The sequence below is a fragment of the Tamandua tetradactyla genome, chromosome 6 (assembly GCF_023851605.1).
Source record: "Tamandua tetradactyla isolate mTamTet1 chromosome 6, mTamTet1.pri, whole genome shotgun sequence".
Lineage (NCBI taxonomy): Eukaryota > Metazoa > Chordata > Mammalia > Pilosa > Myrmecophagidae > Tamandua > Tamandua tetradactyla.
In genome coordinates this window covers 157,497,431-157,517,019 of record NC_135332.1, presented here as the reverse complement: position 1 = coordinate 157,517,019, position 19,589 = coordinate 157,497,431, and the positions used below count along the sequence as shown (strand labels likewise).

The window sequence follows — 19,589 nt, the reverse complement described above, 5'->3', positions numbered from 1 at the left end:
GAAGGCGGACACAGAACACCGACTTCTCAAGGCGGGTAATGAAATCATACTTCCCACATTTCCTTTCTTGTATATATTTTTTCACACACAAACTTGGCTTCATCCTGCTTCCAGATCACACCATCTCCAAACACATGGAAAGGGTCCAGACAGGACCCAAACATTTCATTTTCAGAGAAAACTTTCTCAAGGTTTTCTCCTTCCAGTTTTCTCTCTAATGCTCCTCTTGGGTTGACCTTGGGGAAGGAATCCAGAAGAAGAGCTAGTTATTGGTTTCTCCTAACTTTATCTAGAAACATGGGTTGAAATGCCACATATGTATATGTTATACATTGCTGGTGAATATATTCAACAGTGTATTTGAACGTTCCACTGGATTTCTAACAAGCATTGCAAAATTAGTGTGTTCACTACTCAGCTCCGGTAATTTTCTTCCTAATCTCCCCCTCCTACAATCTTCCTCATCACAGTTTAGGGCACTCCAGCTGCTTAGAACAAAAATTTGGAGTAATCTTTGACCCTTTCTTTTTTCACACACCCCAAATCCAATTTGATAGCACACTGTTGGCTCTCTCCTCAGCTAAATCAGAGAGCCACCCCTCTACCCATCTGCCTGACGCCGATTCTGTCCCCATCCTACATTACCATCTATCACTTACTCTTCCCATAACGCTCACCTGGCCCTGTCATCCGCAGCAACCCTATTCTCTGTCTTCAACATATCAGCCAGAGCAATCTTTTGAAAACGCAAATACAAATCTGATGCTCCTCTACTGAAAACCTTTCAAAGTCTTTCTACTTCAGGAAGAATTAAAACCCAAAACAAATACAATAACCCTGCAAAGTCCTACACAATCTTGCCTATTGCTATCTCTCTAATGTCATCTCTCATGAGATTACTTTTCTCAGTCACTCCATTTCCCCTGCCACTCAGAATCCCACTCAAGGTTTAGCCAATCTGCCACACCTCAGATAACTATATGGCTCAGGCTTTCACCACCTTGAGACCATTATCAGAGAGGCCTGTCCCTGATCCCTGTACCTGTCTCTGTCACTCTCTATGCTGTTTATACCACTTACGTCCTCAGGTGGTATTACCACTTCATGTGCCTATTGTCTTCCTCCAGTACCTCCAATTGAAATTCACAAAAGAATGTTGAGTGAAATCATTCATTGTTAATAAAGTAAAGGGGAAGTACTACAATATATTTTTTGAGACTTCATTTTGGAATACAGGTGCATTTTCTTTTCTTTTTTTAATTTTGTTGCAAATTCTCCATCCAGTTCTGCAGTCTCCCATTTTTCATTTAAATCTGTCTGACATGCTTTTTCTTCACTTACTTTCACCTCAAATAGCACGTCCTGCTCTCCTCACCCATATAAATCCATCAATGTGATTTTCTACTTTCTGCCCTTCCCAAAAGACAAATGCACCATTAAGGTGCATGAAAGGCATGACAAGTAAGGGGAATGTGTTCAGTATACTGAGGAGGTGGTCAGCACCATAGCTGATGCTTTATCTAATTAAAACCTTGGTGCTGAATGTATCAGCGCCTGATTGTACATAAATTATAAGTTGTTTTTTATGATTATATCCCTCATGACTCATAAGCTAATTTTATACCACAATTTAACTTTCTTTAAAAATTAGGTAAACAATCCATTTCTTCTTATTGAACATTTTCTGAAATTTGGTTATATAACAAAAATATAGGCACAAATAATTAATTCTAACTATAAATAAATATAAATGTCCATATTCCAATTTATAAACATATGCATTATCTTTCACTCAAATTGATAGAAGGAAAAATATGTTGTTTTTTTACTACGTGTTCTAGTTTGCTAGCTGTCAGAATGCAACACACCAGAGACAGACTGGCTTTTAATAAAAGGGAATTTATTTTGTTAGTTCTTCAGAGAAAAGGCAGCTAACATTCCACTGAGGTTCTTTCTTATGTGGAAGGCACAGGATGGTCTCTGCTGGCCTTCTCTCCAGGCCCTTGGGTTCCAACAACTTTCCCCGGGGTGACTTCTTTCTGCATCTCCAAAGGCCTGGGCTGAGCTGCTAGTGCTGAGATGAGGTATGCTGAGCTGCTTAGGCTGTGGTACCTTGCACTCTCTCATTTAAGCACCAGCCAATTAAGTCAAACATCACTCATTGCAGCAGACACGCCTCTTAGCCGACTGCAGATGTAACTAACAACAGATGAGGTTCACGTACCATTGGCTTATGTCCGCAGCAACAAAACTAGGTATGTCACCTGGCCAAGTTGACAACTGAATCTAACACACTACGTAATTTATTTGGTGGGCATTAGTTATTTAAAGTAACTTAAAAATCTTTATACCATGAAACATTTCAACAATAACAACACAACAGTTTTAAAATCATTCTGTTTTTCAAAGTATGTTTAGAGTACTCTTGAGAAACTGTCATATCCAGCTGAAGAAAGAATTCATTTCCAGTTTGTCATAATCGTAACTATTAGGTTTAAAAATGTATAAGAAGATAAAAAGGCATGAAGAAAAATGAATACCTAAAAAAGGAAAAAAAAACAGTAATAAAAAGATTCTAACTATTATTAATTTTGCCAGTTTGAAGCCCTACTCACGGGTGAGAATGCAGAGACAAATGCATGCAGCATGTTGGGAAGGAGAGGACTTCATCCTGGCCTCTGAGTTGCTCCTGCTTCAGAGGCTCTTCAGTTAATTCCCTTTATGAGAGTCCAGTTCTGCAAGGACCATGTAGACACTTCCAGGAGTCGCCAGGTGCTGTGGGCGAGGGAATGCGCCCCTTGGCAATGTCCTTCCCCTTCACCAGGAGAATAAGAGATGGAAAAGATTACTAAGCCATGAGTCCCTTGTCTGTCCAACTTTCATTCTTCCCTACTTCATTATGCACAGATTTGACAGCTTTGTTGTTTACCTTTCTGTAATGCTCATTTTCATTTCTAGAATGAAAGAGCTGGAATGGTGTCTGTTTTGTTCACTACTTGACATACAGAAGGCACTTGGTAATTATCTGGTGAATGGCTTCTTTGTTTAGGTTAAACAACCTTAATATATGCATTCTTTATCCTTTTGTGATGCTTCTTAGGTGGATTGTGTCAGTATGTGTGCCTCTAAATGTCCTAAAATAAATATGTTCAATATGGGGACTCTGGTTTTCTGCTGTTGTCACTAGATGGTCTTTCCTCTTTATCTTTAAATAAACAATAAACACATCAGCAAGTGTGCTGGTCATTCTCCATCCCCTCCTCTTGCACCCAATCTGTTTTTTGGCCACTGTGCTTTGTCTCAGAGTCTCTGTGTACATCCTTGCCTGCTGGCTTCCTTTTGTGCTTGGTTATAGATAGAAATGGCTTTGTCCCTTAACAGTCCTCAGCACCTGCTCTCATTATGCCACGCAACCCCATTTTTTTGAAGGGGGACATCAAACTCTATAGGGAGTATGGGCATTATGGAAATCTATCTCTCATATCTTCCACAATTTCCATTTTTTCTTTCTCTCCCCCAACTCTGTATAACAGTCCCATTTTACATTATGTTCAAAAGTATCCCTGAGCACACCTGCATTTCTTGCTGGGAATGTAATACAACATAAATTCCAATTTCTCTTTTGTTTTGCTATTGTGTTTTTCCCTGACTAATGAGTCAATTGCCTGATCTTCCAAGCAAATGTAACACAATATTGGAGTTTGGGAACTTTGTATTCAATATTAAAGTACAAGGTCTAGGGCATGCAAAGGTAGTTCGGTGGTAGAATTCTGCCTGCCATGTGAGAGGCCTGGGTTAGATTCTTGACCCCATGCACTTCCCAAGCAAACAACAAACAAGCCAATAAACACATAAAAAACCAAACAAACAAAAATTCAGCAAATGGTGCTACAATAAGGGGATAATCACAAGGAAAAAGAATGAAATGTGGCCTCCTCCATACTGCATACAAAAAAAAAAAAGACAAAACACAAGGTCTATAGTAAAAAAGGATAATTATAGCCATGTCCTTTAAAGGAAGCCAATTATTTCATATTTTTCAAATAAAAATATAATTGTGTCATAAAATCTTCAATGTAGTACAAGATACTAAAACCAGAGCCGCTTGCAGATTCATTGCAGAAAAAAAAAAATCACTGAAACTATTATAAGAAATAAAACAACATAAGTCACATCTCACTTACCTTGTATTGTTCAGAGAACCCAGTGTTGACAGTAACATAATTAGAAGGAAAACAAAAGTACCAAAATAAAAAATTTAAATTTAAAAAATTGAACATGTACAGTGAAATAATTGAATTGAATGCTACACATAAGTATTAGGTATTTCAAGTATTCTAAGATCTGAATATAAGACTACTCCTTAAACTACTAAATGGCAAATGAGTTAAATGATATTTTCAATACATACTGGATTATGCCACTATAAACTGTAATATACCTCTCTTTAGAATGACTGGAATAAAATGTAATTCCAAGAAAAAGGCTGATTGCTTCCCATTTATAAAATAGTTATATCATACATCTATAATTGTACATTCAGCTGATTGTCATCATTCCCAAAGTTTTAGCAAACATTGAGTTAGGATACAGTGGATCATCGCTCCTTGGGCAATACAGGGTTAAGTGTCTGTGAAACTCTGATCAAAATATTTCTTCAATTGATCAGGACATATCCTTTGTTTATGTGTGTTTCTTTTTAAAGACACCTTATATCTTTTGCTTCCTCCTGAAATTTACACGCATTGATTCCATTGAAATTTCATGAGCCTTCAGAACATTTTAGAGTCACATTAAAACAAAGTCTTGAGTATAGATTTAAGCAAGTTGCATCATAAATTACATTGTGAGGCAGTTTAATGAGAACCCATTAAATTAGTTGTTAATTCATTAACGTTGGTCTCATGGCCATCAACGCTAACTCATGCCTGAAAGAAGCTTACCTACATGCTTTCTCCATAATGTTCCTCACAAGCCTTCTTTTGCTGAAGATCATCAGACAGTACATCACTGCCATGTTTATGGGACATTTTAAACATCAAAATCACTGGAAAAAAAAAGCATAAAAATGAGAAGAACATGGTACTAAATATGTACCAGAAGGACACTTATTTAGAGTATAAGAGTTATATAAAGATGGCAGAGCATATCACCTTCTTCCACCTCAACTGGAAACATGGGCAGCAGGCAACTCAGCCTTTTTGCTGTTCCTCACATGCCACAAATAAAGCTGAAAATGAGTGGAATATTGATTTTGTGACTACCAATGTATTTAGTGAGTAGGTGGAGTCACAAATACAGAATCCATCAATAATGAGCATCACCTGTACTTCACAGAACCTATAATAATAACAATGTCTACATCATTGTATTTCACATTACATAGTAGTATTTTTGCAATTAAATAAAATATATATTCTTGCAATAATATGCGCAGTAAACAGCACTCAAAAACATTGTTTATTATTATTATTATTATTATCAACCTGGTAAAAAATACAAGTAGTTCAGTTGCTAAAATATCTGCTTCAATATTTTAGTTGAGAAAACCAGGGAATTTGTGAATATTTTAATAGCCTATATAAATAATACTTAAGTACTGTAAGTTTTTTTTTTACATGCTATATTGTGGGGTCATATTTCATTCTTTTTCCATTCAGTATCCTGTTATTGCAGCACCATTTGTTGAATTTGTTTGCTGTTTATTTTATTTTGTTCGTTTGCTTGTTTGTTTGTTTTGGGAAATACATGCACGAGGAATCGAACCTGGGTCTCCCGCATGGCTGGTGAGAATTCCGCCACTGAACTAACCTGTGCACCCCCAAGTTTTAACATATTTATTTAGATATTTATTTATAAATATGGGAATCCAGAAGTGAAATAGAGAGGTTTTGCTTTGTTTAAAGCAACTATGTTCTAAACTTTTTTCTTTTTGTTTTTTTGGTATTTTGGAAGAGGTGAGGGGGGGAGAGGGAAGTGGAGTTGGGTTGAGATGTACCTTTCCCAGGTCTACCAACATATTCTCTCTCTCTTTTTTTGCATTTTTTTTGAGCAGTATTTCTTATAGGAATCTTATTGATCACACAGTAGTTACAAGAATGTCAGATATAATGACATATGTCATCTAAACAAGACAGGCTAATTGAGAATTTATATAATATGGTAAAAATATGCATATTCAAAGTGAGCAATGTGTGAGCAGACACAGGGTGGGAGGAGGTGAGAAAGATCTGGATCCCTTCGAGCTGGGTAAACGTGTCCCCCGGGAGTAAGACTGCTCTCCCCACCACGAGGGCAAGCCGCTCCCACTAAGAGTCACAGGCATTGGGCACACACATAAATATGCAGAATCGAATGTGAACTGCTACACAGGCTGTCTAAACAGACATCACTGAGATCGTTCTATGATAGTCCCATGAAATTACAAGTTACTAAACCCCATGCAAGTAGCAGGAAGTCTCAAGTCACATATTCTAAGTGGGATTTGGAAAACGGTTAATTCTTGACGTTAATATTTGTTCTTTTCTACATTTTCTTCACAACTGACAGGCGTTTAAGAGTGCGGGAATTTTGATGGTAGATTCACCTAAACAGTGATAAGTACTCTTAAAAATGTGAGACAAATTTAATAACATATTTTAATCACACACTTTAACAGATAAGAGGAATTAACTATAGCTTTAAGCTAAAAGGTAGAAGGAGCACATCTGAATTTTAATGCTTGAGTTTATTTCCACCACTGTCCTAATGAACATTATACAACTGCTTGTTTTTTATGAAATCAGTTGCTAGTTGGAGTTCTCAGAGAAAATTTAAAATAAGAAATGTCCCTCCTTCTTTTCTCTTGGGCCTTTTTAGAAGTTAGGCCAAAATTCTAAGTTACTCAAGATTCCTATAAAGCTGTGGCGATTTTCTGCATTTAATTGTCTAGACAACAAACCAAAGACTTAGCAGCTTGGTGTTTTATCAAGCTTTCTAATGCTACAGGAGACCTGACGTAGCATATCTCTTATTAGGAATCAGGAATGATGGCAGTTCAGAGTCAGAATTGTTTTTATACACCCTCACCCCACCATGTACCCTGCTTTGTCCAACTATCATGGCAAATGATTCTCTGGGGGATTATGCTTGACAACATACTTAAAGATCCTCTATGGAGAATTCTCTAGATGAATGGAAACCTTTCTCTAAAACGTTGGCAGGTTCTGTGAACCTAGAGAAGATCCCATCTCTGTGAACGCCTTTAAGTTACTGCTGGAATTGCAAGTTCCTATTTGGGAAAAAAAGTGCATTAAAATAACTTGAAGGTCTTTTTTATTGGCAACATGAGATGTAAAATATTTTATTTTAAAACTTAAAAACTGTGAAGACAGGATGCCCTTGGTGAAATGATATGGTTTTGAACGTGCTCATTTGGACCTCAGTTTTTCTGCTCAAAATACAAAAACAACTTCCTAAAACCCCTAGGTGGAGACACTACTGTTTCACTGACATCCGATCCACCAAACACCCCCCCCCCCTTTTTTTTTGTCTTGGTGTAAGGGTTTAAAAAAATTCTAGAATAGATGCATCTGTCAACCTTACCCAGACAATATCAATACAAATGTCACCTGCGAGGCATATACCATGTACCAGAATCCATCTCCTTTCTTCTCGCTTTCACATGTTAGAAAGAACGCCGTACCTGAAAGAGAATAAATGCTCACCCTGTTGTGGAGAAGAAAAGAATTTATTCATGACCTTGCAAGAACTGGCGCCTGGGCGCTGTGGGCCGGGAAGGGGTGGGGGGCGGCGTGGAGCTAGGGTGTGGTCGGACCCAGGCGGTGACCAGAGCTACCGCCTGACATGATCTCACTGGAGCGGGTGGAAGGTCTCAGGGCTTTTGAGACGAGACTTACGGAATATATTCATTGTTTGCCACCTGTCACTGGACGTTGGAGAAGTGTCCTTCTTCACACCTTTGTGGAATCATCTAATTTTTACCATTAGCTGCATGACTCTAATAGGCTTGTTCTTTGCTGGAATAGGAAGAGAGTAGTTGCACCATCAATTGTAGCCTCTTGATGAAGAACTGTGTTAGCAGTGTATAATATGTCTTGGGTGATACAGGAAAACTAATTTTGAAACCTAGGCCCCATGTTCAATAACAGTCTGCACTCACTATTATGGGACCTAAAACAGCCTTTTTTCAAATAAGTGATATAGCAAAAAGCCATAGAGGATTCCTTTTACTTTTTCCAGTTGGATATTTGAAGGTCAAAGCAACAACTGCCAAGAAGTGTGCAGTATTTACCCAGATTATCTCGATGATAATGATTCATGTTATCAGTGCTTTTGGTTCCTTTGATTACCTGTGTGGCAGTATTAGTGTCACTTTAGTGCTTCAGAGCCTGCAAATATTTTTGCAGATGAAGTATGTATGTATGTTACTAAGTTAAACTTAGAAGTAGAACCTCATTCCAGTTTTTCTTTTTTTTTTTTTTTTTTTTTTGTATGGGCGGGCACTGGGAATCCAACCTGGTCACTGGCATAATAGGCAAGAACTCTGCCTGCTGAGCCACCGTGGCCCGCCCTCATTCAGTTTTTATAATGTATTTTTGCAAACTACTGTAAATAGAAAATCAATGCCAATGTTAAACAAAGAGGGAAAGGTTGTGTAAACTTTGTTCTCCTGCACCAGTATTTTAGGAACATCTGCTTGACATCTCCACGGCTCTTTAAACCAGCTATTGTGTACAGCTGTGCCTTTCATTCTTGCACTCCTCTCTTAATCATACTGCAGGAAAAACATTGGATTGAGCTTAGACTGAGGAATACTCATCTCTATTATGTAGTAAGAAATTATAAATGTTTTGAGAAATAATTTTGTTAAGCTGGATACTGAACTTCAACCACTATTGTGGTTATATTTTTCAGTTCCTTGGTTTCATTTCATGCTAAATACAGTTTATATATATTTTTAATAATTTTAAGGACGCTCCAAAGGCTTCTGAATATACAAGTTCAGTTATAAATTATGCATTGTCTGGGTATTGATAGTCATATTATTTTAGATAATTGGATTTTATACAGTCGTAGACATGCTATTACTTTACTATTGCTCAGATGTAATAGAGCATCACGCTCCATCACAAGGAAAACAGGGAGAGGGGTCGCAAACTAAAGTCTACAATTCTCACTATATAGAGAGTGTTAATGACATACTAAGTATGCATAATAGCCACATGTGCTATTAGAGCCCTTAAAATTAAACTGTTGGGATTGTAGTAACTATTTTAAACTACTGGAGGTGCCTCTTTACCTGTTTATTGGAAGATTTTGAAACGGTTTAACTTACTTCATGAGCAGTCTTTTAAATTTCATTTAACATAAAGCTGAAAATCCAATAAAAGAACAAAAACTTTTTAACAAGGCTGCCATTTAACTTAAATGTGTCTATCTTGGCTTTCACATATAGAAAATTATTCTTTGACCTGCAGCAGTAAACCCTCTGCTCCTAAGAAGTCTTCAGAGGGTACTCTATATTTTCAGCATTGTTTTGTTTTCTGTAAATTTTTCAGGTAAATATGTGCATAAAAATAAACACTTTATATATTAAAAAAAAAAAAAAAAGAAAGAAAGAAAGAACGGGCACCTAGCCAAGAAATGGTGGCTGGCACGCTGAGGAGCCCAAAGCAGTAATACTTATCTCCTAAGCCTAACCTGCAGTCCCCTCCCCTATTTCTCCGCTGATTGGATACTCCAGAGGTGACAGCCTATCTGGATAGTCTAACTAATTCAAACTTCCCACCGAAGGTTCCCCTTTTGATTATGCTTTGCATTTCAATGGCCCTGACCATTACTTATTTAAACTTGCTTCTACCTATTTGGTGACAATTCTAGGTTATGTCCCAGCTCTCTCTCCTTCCCTGCCTGCAAGACTAGTTTGAGCTGTCCTGCAGCCCCTTCCTGAGCCATCCTGTGTGAAAACTAAAGCTTAATTTTCTTACACACACACTTCAGAAATCAGAGAGGAAATGCTCACCGTGCTGCGTCGATTCCCCATCAAGGCGAAGGCCTGAGTAGCGTTCAGCTGCAAATCATTTTCATTAGTTCACTTACGTTGACGCGACCAGCTACAAGAAGCTTGGTTTTACCAGTCCGGGAAGCTGCTTCTTGCCTTTGTATCTTTCTGTGATCCCCAGGATTTTGGTACAATGCTGTTTCTGAACAGGTGTGATGTCTCTACTCTTTCTGGAAGGTGCGGCATGCTGGTCTTCTGAGGTTGGAGGTGGGGGCTGGGCAGGGCCCGCAGGCGCTGGAGGTGGGGGTTGTCGGCCATATTGTTTTTAAGCACTTGTTTTCATATAATAATCTTTATAATATTTTACCTTTTCCTTATAAAACAGTTTACATGTATGTGGTATCTGGAGGAACAGATCATTGATGCTCTTGATTTGAAAATGTGCACACTTAAGTCTGAGAATATCTAAAGATGTTAAATTTCTATCGTAGAGATGTTGAAATAAGAGGCCTGTTTAGGGTTGAAGGTACAGCTTTTAAAATCCGGTTGTTAATACGTAAGTAGGTGTATGCTGCTACGCTTAGAATGAGGAAAACTGACTGAAAATTTAGGAGCTAAACCAAATTGAGTGGATATACACCATTTCACCATTTGCAATGTCTTTTACCTTCAATTAATCTAAAAATTATGAAATGGGAAAAGATGACGTCTGGGTTCAACCTAACTATTCAATATTTTTAGTCAGTTCAGTGAAGAAGATAAATATTGCTTGACTCACATAAGTAGAGTGACTATCTGGCTGATTTTCTTTTTTTTCTTTAAAAAAAACATTTATGCTTTAGGCCATTCTCCTGGAACCTGGATCAATTCAGGAGGCTTACATGAAGTCATTGAAAGCAACTGTTTAGTTATGGCAATGGAAACATACTGGGGATATAATTACAGGGAAATAACAAAAGCATTCCTTTGATGTGCAAGGAAAAGTAAAGTAGAATGTTAATGGTTTTGAATGTATATTTGCATATATATAGTAACACACTTTTAATTTCTCTAGTCATATATGAGGATGATCTTATTCAGAAATTTTAAAATAATTTTCTACTCTTTCCTTTCAGAGGATAAATGTATTTGATCCATTTTATGCCTCCAACCCATGTACTACCTTTGAGATTGGCTTTTTATTCACTCCACATAATTCCTTTAAAAATCACCCAAATTTTTGCATGACCAACAGTCCATTCCTTTGTATTGCTAAGTAGTAGTCTATGATATGGATGTGCCAGGGTTTCTTTATTTTTTATTTATATATTTATTTATTTTGCATGGGCAGGCACCAGGAATGGAACCTGGATCTCTGGCATGGCGGGTGAGAACTCTGCCAACTGAGCCACGGTGGCCCACCCTACAGTTTCTTTATTCATTCACCTGTTGTATGTGCTTATTTCCCATAGGTATTTCTTCTTGAAATATCTGTTCATGACTTTTGCTCCTTTTCTAATTAGATTTTGTTTTGTTTTGATTTTTTTACACTTGAGTTTGGAAGTTCTTTATATACTCGAGATACAGTTCTGTACCTTTGGGTATATATGTTGATATATGCAAATATTATTTCCCATTCTGTAGACTTTTATTCATCTTAAGGGTATTCTGTGCAGCAAAAGTGTCTTATTTTGATGTAGTCCAATTTATTGATTTTTCCTTATATCCTTTGGGGTTCAAGTTTAAAAAATCTTTGTCTAGCTCTAGATCCCGAAGATTTTCTCTTGTATACATTTTCCTATATATCTCTAGTTTTATGTTTAACATTTAGGTCTATAATCTATTTTGTGTAAATTTTTGTACAAGGTGTGACTTTTAAGTTGAGGTTCATTTTTTTTTTTTCCTTTTTGTATATGGATGTCCATTTGTTCCTGTACTGTTTGTTGAAGAGACTGCCCTACCTCCATAGAATTAGCTCTGTACCTTTGTCAAAAATCACTTGGACATTTTTGTGTTGTGACTATTTCTGGGTTCTCTATTTTGTTGCATTGATCTATATATCCCTTCACCAACACTTTACTGTCTCTATTAGTGTAGCTACACAACTGATTACTGTAGCTGTATAGTAAGCCTTCACATCCAGAAAGTTACTCCCACTTTATTTTTGTCATTCAAAGTTGTTTTTGCTATTTGGAACATGAGCCTTTTCATATAAATTTTAGAATTAGCTTTACTATGTTTATGAAAAACTCACTGGGATTTTGATAAGAATTACAATAAGCCTATTTATCAATTTGGGACATGTTGACTTCTGTACTATGCTGAATCTTCCAGGCTTGGAGTACACTGTCTTTCTATTTATATGTCTCTGAGTCCTTCTATCACATTTTGTAATTTTCAGGACACACATCCTTTAAATTATTTGTTAGATTTATAGCTGAATATTTAGTTTTCTTTGGAACAACTGCAAATTGTATCATGTTTTTCATTTCAATTACTATGTGTTCATTGCTAATGTATAGTAATTTAACCTTTCTGAACTCATTTGTTAGTTCTAGGAGTTTGGGGTGAATTGCTTGGGAATGTTTTACATAGACAATCATGTCTTCTGCAAATAGGGGCAGTTTTATTTCTTCCTTTCCAATATGTATACCTTTAATTTCTTTACCTTGCCTTATTGCAGTGGCTAAAATGTCAGTCACTGTGTTGGATAAGAGACATGAGAGTAGACATCCTTGACATATTTCCAATTTTAGGGAGAAAGCATTGTCATTCACTATTAGGTATGAAATTAGTTGTAGGTTATTAATAGATGCTCTTTATCAAGTAGAAGAAGGCCTCTTTATTCCTAAATTGCTGAATTTTTTTTTTCCCCTACATGAATAGGCACCAGGAATTGAACCTGAATGTCTTTATCATGAATGGGTGTTGGGTTTTGGTCAAATGATTTTTCTGCATCAATTTCTGTGACTATTTGATTTTTCTTCTTTTGTGAATAATATGGTACATTACATTGAATTATTTACGAATGTTGAAGCAGGCTCACATAACTTGAATAAAGTTCAGCTGATTTGTATATAATTATTTTTATACCCTGCTTCATTCAATTTGCCAATATTTTCCTTAGGTTTGTTATTTCAGTTCATGAGAGATATTGGTCTACAGATTTTGTTCATTTTTAGTTTTGGTTTTTGTACTGACTGTTTGGCTTTGATTTCAAGGTAATAGTAGCTTTAAAATGACTTGAAAAGTGGCAACTCCTCTTCTGTTTTTGGAAGAGAGAGGGTAAAATTGTTGATAATTCTTTTTGAATATTTGGTAGAATTTTCTATTAAAACCATCTGGGCTGGGATAATTTTTTTTTTTTTGGGCAGTTTTTAAATTGTGAATTCAATTTTTAATGATTATAAGAATATTTAGATGATCAATTCTATCTTGATTGCATTTTGGTAGATTGAGCACATATTTTTGAAGTATATACGATATAGCTAAAATATAGACAGGCAGTTTATGAAACATCAGTTTATATAAAAGTAACTTTTCTAACCTACCCATTTTTCTGAAAGAATATGTCTGAAGGATAGATGGTGGAAACAGAGCTGAGTGGGAAACCAAAGTAGGGTACAAATGGGGTAAAACGTGTTAAGTGTGTAGTTAGAGGGAGAAGGAATGCAGAGAAAGATTGGTGTAGCCACTTCTCGCATTTGCTTCACAAATACATGGTAACATTTTGCTTCTGAATAATTGGACTAGATAACACAATGCTTAGAAGCTTAATGTTTTTGTTAAACCCTCATAGGGCTGTGTCTAGCAGTTCAGTGACTTGCATATCTAACCAAAAACATAGTTAGACATTTGTAATAGAAAAAAAATGAAATCTGGTCATTGTGGACATCTGTACACTCTACACACAAAACCTGAAATTATTGGTGACTTGCACAGTATGGGAGACTAGTGTTTTTAAATATCATTCCAGGAATGATTAATTTAGTTGCAAAAATGAACTTTACCAATTAAGCCCTGCAGTATATAAAAGACAGTTTATTAATTTGTCTTCCTTAACTATTATAAAAGTGCTGTTTTTCTTTTCTATTTTCTCTTTTTCTTGGCTCAGAATAAAACACTTAAATAATAAACACAATAGTGGCCTCTGAAGTTGTTCTGTAGAATAAATTACACTGCATATCCTTGATATTATGACAATGCATGGAAAGAGGAGGGTCTTTGTGGAAGTAAGTTTAAGAAATTCTAGGTTAAAGTGTAGTCTTCTAAAAACTACAAAAGAGCAATTCAAAGACTGTTTTTTAAAATTGCACCTTTAATCATCCCCAAAGCTTTTTGGTGACTGATGTTTAGTAGAAGCCACTTTGAGAAATTTTGTGCTAGGTTATTACTTCATTTAATTAGCATTCATTCATTATCTACAATTTGAAATGAGTTTGAGGATTGAAAGATACATCTGATGTGGATTCTGCCCTTAAATTGTTATAATTTGGAATATGAATAATATAATATAATGAAAGGAGTCATAAGTGCCATAAGAAGAGTTTTAACAAGTCCTCTGGGTATTCTGAGAGCAGAGGGATGAATTCATCAAGAAGAATTGAACGAGACTTATGGAGGAGATAGAAATTTAGATGCGTCTTGGATAAATAATAGATCTAGAACATTTGCTAATGGTACAAAATATAATTATTGGACTATAAAAGAATATGAATGAATGAAGTGCAGAAAATAACATAATTAATTTCTTGAAAAATAAAATCATTATATACCTATTATGCATTGATCTTTCTGCTCAGCATTATGGATTTTGTAGCATAGCTTCAAGGAAAATGGAAAGAGAGAGAAGGAAATAGAGAAGAAAAATGGGAGAGAGGAAGATAGAACACTCCCTACACACAGAACAATAAAGGATGCTACAAGAATATGCATAGTTGCTTTATAGGGACAGAGAAGAAGATTGAGCATTTTTGTCTAATATTGAAACTTTAAGATTGATTTCACTGAGAATGATAAAGAGTAAGGCAGGAGAAGAAAGGGCATGTCTGGAAAAGCCCTGTGATAAGATGAAAAGGTGGATTCAAAAAACTTTTTGCGATTCAACATAAGACAATTACTCTAACAAGATTTTGGACAACAGAGAAAGCATGACAGATCTCTGATCTCAGTTCCAGAGAAAGAAAGAAATCAAAGAGATAAAATACAGAAATATCGAGTGGCGCAAAGTCAAGATGAAGCAACCCAAAGTGAATGGCCTAATTATAGTCCAGGAAATTTAAATCTGTCATTTAGTATAACACAGTAAGGGTGACAATGTAAAAGATAGAGGTAAGGACAATGACAATAGTTGTTTTGGAATAGTTGACTTCTTAAGGAGCAAGACATGAAATCAAGTTAAATGTGAAAAGGAATGTTGGTCATCAAAGGGAATCTTAGAAAAGGTAATATTGTGGTAAACGTTCTAAGTCCACTTTTGTTACCACATCTAGCAAGGCTTGATTGTTGAGCTCCAGAAATGGCAAAAGTGGATTATATTTCTATGGCCAGGGTTTGAGATTGGCAGTTCAAGTAAGGTAGAAGGAAAATGGAATGACATAATCAGTGGTTTTCTCCAGGCAGAGTTAGGGTAGTGAGACAAGAAAAGAATTATGTTACCAACAAATAATGCACATACTGTACATAATTTGGAGAGAGAGAGTAAAAAGGAGAAATAGGAGAAGCAAAGGGAACAGAGAGAGAGAAGGAAGGAAAGAAAAAGGAAAGGTAAAAAGGAAGAAAGGAAGGAAGGAAGGAAGAAAAAGAGACAAAGAAAGAATTAAAGAAAAAGAAAGAAAGGAAAGAAAAGGAAGGAAAGAGAAGAGAAAGAAAGAGAAGAGTGAGCGAATGGGAGAATTGTGATGGGAGCAGGAGATTTTGGAGTAGTGTCGGAGATGCAGTGACAATCATGGGTTTAAGGTTTGACTTTGCTCAGCTTACTAAAGGTGAGGGAAGACAGAGGGGTCGTTACGTTTGAATGATTTTAGTGAATGGAAAAAATAAAAACAAATAAACAAGCATAAATATTAGAGTCAGCAAAGATAACAAAGGAAATAATTGCTAGGATTGTTCCCCCAGGTGGTAATTTTGAGAAAGTTGGGGGACCTAAGGACAAAGGATGGCAGCAAAGAGGATCTGTAAGGGGTGATATGATCAAAAGAATACGTTTAGGCACTTTTAAAAAATGGCAAAGATTTGTGGTTGGCTCAGCTTTCTTATAATTATCTAATTTTTAAAATATGTGTAAGGTTTAAAATCAGATTCCCTAGGTGACCACAATAGAAAATGTTGCATCAGATTTTAAATATAAATTTATGATGTAGTTATCATGATTTATTTTATTTCAGCAAAAATTTGTATAAAGGAAACTTCATGCTTGCAGAGATTATGTGAAGACGTAATAGATAATTGTCAGTATTTCTACATTGAATGTACAGTGAAATATGACACCATTATGAATTAACTACAATTCTATTTAAATTATTTTTAATTCAAAAGATATACCTAGAATCATTCTTGGATACAGATAACCATAGTTTTGGTGTTTATATTTATGATAATTTTTCTTTGATTTAATTCTCCTCATCCAATTTAGAAATGTAATCGTGTACATTTCGTGTACATAATCACATCGATACTTGGAGTGAAAAATTGTAAAGTTATCAAAACCTCTGAGGTCATATTTCTAGACATTCTTTACATATTACTCTGTTTCATATTTTATTTAGTATTTGCCACTATCTGAAATTAGCTTATTCATTTATTTATCGATTAACTTGTTTATTGTTTACTTTGTAAGACCAGGGACTTTAGTTTACTACATTTCAAATCCCTAGCATTAGTGTTTGTCATATAGTAAATGCTCAGTAAAAAAACTGTTTAATGAGCATACCTTAATGCACTCATTACTAAGAGGTGATTCTCACTGATTTCATACTAGAATGAGTGCATATTCTCAATCTCAAATAACTGTGGTGATTTGATGTAGTAATAAGAAGTTACATTTAAGAAATATGTTCTTTAGTATTTAAGAAATTATTTTTCTAAATTAATAACTTTAATGGAACCATTTTAGGCAGTATATTCGCAATCTTCATTTTCAAGGTGCCCTGAAAACATCTGAAAAATATGGGGTAAAGATATATATAAATTCATTTACTGAATTGCTCTGTGGCCATAAATAAGGAAATACTGTGTAGATTGTTTTGAAATAATAAGCAATGGTAGGTGGCCACAGTGAGCAAAGACTATGTGACTCCTATATAAGTAATGAAAATATATTCCCTCCCTGATGGAAGAAGGAGTGCTATGGGGCATTTGCTTTCAAGATCTTTGTCTTGGCTAACCCAAGGCTCTGCTTCCTGTGCTGAGGCGTTAAGGCTTTCAGGAATATCCCGTTAAACTGTCATTATTTGCTCCAACCCATGCACTTCTGCCTCTTGCTTCTGCAGCTCTGATTTCTTCAGTTCAACCTTCCTGAATTCCTGAAGGTGAATTTAGCTTGCAAACTGCAGTTGCATGGTAGCTATTACTTGCCTTTACTACACTCTATAGCTGAAATTATCTTTGATTCCCTGGGAGGGATGGGGAGTTTATCCTTTTTATTGTGTGTTTCATCTTTTCTCTTCTCTAGCTTTTCTTAAAGTCCTTGGGGGAATTACCTCTCACATTTATTGGGCCTTCTAAGGGCCTCTCCAAACTCTGTACTTCAGGGTATTACAATCGTTCATGTATCATATAGTCTTATTACATTTAAAAATGTTTTCGGTCTGTAAAAATAATTTAAATCTTCCCTTATGGGTATTCATATTCTTTGAATCAGAGACTGAACAGAACAAAGATGTACATCAAAATCTGGCACAAAACATGCTAGTCTATAGAAAATATAATTGATCCAAACCTGAGTATTTTTGTCACTGACTTTCTATTTGAAGCAAAGCAACCAACCAATAAATAAATAAATAAAAATAAAATCAACCTTTATATTTTGTGAAAGTTATGAAATGAATTTTAAAGTCTCACGTCTTAAAATATTACATGTTTTTATTTACTAAGTCTAGAAAGGAGAAAAATCAGCTGGCTGGACCAATGTACAGCCACTCCTATGAGAAAAGGAAAAGGACATTATTAAGGGAAAACAAAGGAAGAAACATTCTAAACCAAGAAGAGAAATGCAAAGGGCAGAACCTAACTTATTTATGTTGGAGTCCAAGAAAACTGGAAAACACAGTAGCTATGCCAAGCCTATTCTATACTGCTGTAAACACAAGATAGGATAAACAAAAAATTAGGTTGAAATGGGCAGGCGGGGTTCTCCACCAAAACGATGGTTAACTACCAAATATTCTGTGAAAGGTTGGTTTGAGGCAGATGGGGAAGGGGTGTTAGAGGCAGGTAGAGGTTAAACCTTACCGCTTACATGTACAGTGTACATGTGCAATGACAGATATGCCAGTCCTTCCCTTGCTGATCCCCTCGCATGGCTTTGTGTCAAACATTGAGATAAGTGTTCTAATCACTGCCTCTGCTGCCATGTAAACTAATGAATCAGCCTTCCGTTCTGCCTTCTACTTCAGAAAAGCATCAACTTTGTGGAATGGTAAAGATATTCCACAAAATGGTTATTGGGAATTCTTAGTCTAAAACTCTCCTTCACTATGTAATGCTCAAGTTGTTGATAATCTTATTCCTTGGTTTTTCAGAATATAGTGATATAATTCTTTTTTGGGATAACTTTTGGATTTCTGAATGACCCATATTCCAACTGCATTTCTGAATAATTCAGAAAGTAATTGTTATTTGTTTACTTTATTCAACTGTTTTCTTCTTTTGACTAAAATAATGAGATAGAGCAAATTGATATATAATCTCTTCATATATTATTTTGAATAATATAAATAATATAATTTTAATAAGAATAAGTTATTTTAAGACTAAATAAATGTATTTTGATTAATACAATTTGATTAAAAATCAGAGATTTGAATAGGTAGATATATGGAAGAACTAAGTGCTTTGCTGGTAATCTTCAAAAGAGTTATTTCATCTGTAAGTCATGATTAATATCTCTAGCAAGATTTCAAAATTTTGTTTTAAGTGCCTTGCTTTAGAGGGGGTTAGTGGCTAAATATATAGAGAATAAATATATAACTGTATGTTTTCTACCTATTCATTAGAGCAAGGCTATGATACATTGAAGAAGTATTTATTTTAATGAAAGCTAATTATAAAAATATATAGTAGTATGAAGTTACATAAAATTAATGCTTGATCTATGAAATGTAATTTTGGAATTTGCCATCCAGTTGAAATGTTACAATTAAGGAAGGTAGATAGCAAAGAGTATACAAAAATAACTGTATATTCTCAATCTGACACAGATATTTGAAAATAAGGCTATCTATTGCTTTTAAGTCTTCCTATTTTCTAACTATATTATGTCACTGCCCACATGAACACAATAACCAGCACATAAGCTTAAAATCCTTGATAGTTATTGTTATTAATGAAGTAAATGGTGTACAAAAAGTCATATGCAGTTATACATTTGCTTTTATTCATATATGCA

General features: G+C 35.4%; 1 protein-coding gene and 1 pseudogene across 1 annotated transcript in view; both read left to right on the top strand.

The window, feature by feature from the left end:
- Positions 1 to 19,589, top strand: part of CSMD3 (CUB and Sushi multiple domains 3) — a 1,056,828-nt gene that overhangs the window by 282,240 nt on the left and 754,999 nt on the right. The window lies entirely within an intron of this gene.
- LOC143686453 (nuclear envelope phosphatase-regulatory subunit 1 pseudogene) lies at positions 7,846 to 8,147 on the top strand (annotated as a pseudogene).